This window comes from Ciona intestinalis, unplaced genomic scaffold, assembly GCF_000224145.3.
Source record: "Ciona intestinalis unplaced genomic scaffold, KH HT000625.1, whole genome shotgun sequence".
Lineage (NCBI taxonomy): Eukaryota > Metazoa > Chordata > Ascidiacea > Phlebobranchia > Cionidae > Ciona > Ciona intestinalis.
In genome coordinates this window covers 1-1014 of record NW_004190946.1, presented here as the reverse complement: position 1 = coordinate 1014, position 1014 = coordinate 1, and the positions used below count along the sequence as shown (strand labels likewise).

At 42.2% G+C, this 1014-nt stretch overlaps 7 non-coding genes across 7 annotated transcripts; all 7 read left to right on the top strand.

Annotated features, from left to right (window-relative positions):
* Positions 1-77: 77 nt before the first annotated feature.
* On the top strand, positions 78-149 carry trnav-cac. Its single transcript has one exon. It is a non-coding gene; the product is annotated as a tRNA-Val (tRNA).
* Positions 150-217: 68 nt separating this feature from the next.
* On the top strand, positions 218-290 carry trnav-uac. Its single transcript has one exon. It is a non-coding gene; the product is annotated as a tRNA-Val (tRNA).
* Positions 291-357: 67 nt separating this feature from the next.
* trnav-aac lies at positions 358-430 on the top strand. The gene has a single exon. It is a non-coding gene; the product is annotated as a tRNA-Val (tRNA).
* Positions 431-500: 70 nt separating this feature from the next.
* Positions 501-573, top strand: trnav-uac. Its single transcript has one exon. It is a non-coding gene; the product is annotated as a tRNA-Val (tRNA).
* A 69-nt stretch (positions 574-642) lies between these two features.
* trnav-cac lies at positions 643-715 on the top strand. Its single transcript has one exon. It is a non-coding gene; the product is annotated as a tRNA-Val (tRNA).
* A 69-nt stretch (positions 716-784) lies between these two features.
* Positions 785-857, top strand: trnav-aac. Its single transcript has one exon. It is a non-coding gene; the product is annotated as a tRNA-Val (tRNA).
* Positions 858-925: 68 nt separating this feature from the next.
* trnav-aac lies at positions 926-998 on the top strand. The gene has a single exon. It is a non-coding gene; the product is annotated as a tRNA-Val (tRNA).
* Positions 999-1014: the final 16 nt, after the last annotated feature.

Below are 1014 nucleotides of genomic sequence, written 5' to 3'. Positions count from 1 at the left end.
GACGGCCACGTTTTCGACATCGACATCGATTTCATATGTTAGTTTTATCAGTCTAGTAATGCTTACTGTTCTTAACGGTTTCCGTAGTGTAGTGGTTATCACGTTCGCCTCACACGCGAAAGGTCCCCGGTTCGAGCCGGGCGGAAACAGTTTTTTATATTAACATTAATTTTATACTTATGTTTCATAAGCCAAGTGCTGATTTCTGTTTGCAACAGTTTCCGTAGTGTAGTGGTTATCACGTTCGCTTTACACGCGAAAGGTCCCCGGTTCCAGCCCGGGCGGAAACATATTTGACATTAACATTAATTTCATATGTTAGTTTTATCAGTCTAGTAATGCTTACTGTTCTTAACGGTTTCCGTAGTGTAGTGGTTATCACGTTCGCCTAACACGCGAAAGGTCCCCGGTTCGAGCCCGGGCGGAAACATATTTGACATTAACATTTTTGCATATGTTAGTTTTATAGTTAGTGTTATATGCTGATGCTGTTCTTAACGATTTCCGTAGTGTAGTGGTTATCACGTTCGCCTTACACGCGAAAGGTCCCCGGTTCGAGCCCGGGCGGAAACATTTTTTTTATATTAACAATAATTTTAACCGTTAGCTTCATAAGCCAAGTGCTGCTTTCTGTTTGCAACAGTTTCCGTAGTGTAGTGGTTATCACGTTCGCCTCACACGCAAATGGTCCCCGGTTCGAGCCAGAGCGGGAACATTTTTTATATATTAATATTCATTTTGTACGTTAGTTTCATAAGCCAAGTGCTGCTTCCTGTTTGCAACAGTTTCCGTAGTGTAGTGGTAATCACGTTCGCCTAACACGCGAAAGGTCTCCGGTTCGAGCCCGGACGGAAACATTTTTAGTAATAAAATGCATTCCTATAATGTTTAAATTATTAGCCAATTGATTGAAAATACATCATCGGTTTCCGTAGTGTAGTGGTTATCACGTTCGCCTAACACGCGAAAGGTCCCCGGTTCGAGCCCGGGCGGAAACAATTTTTTTATATTAAC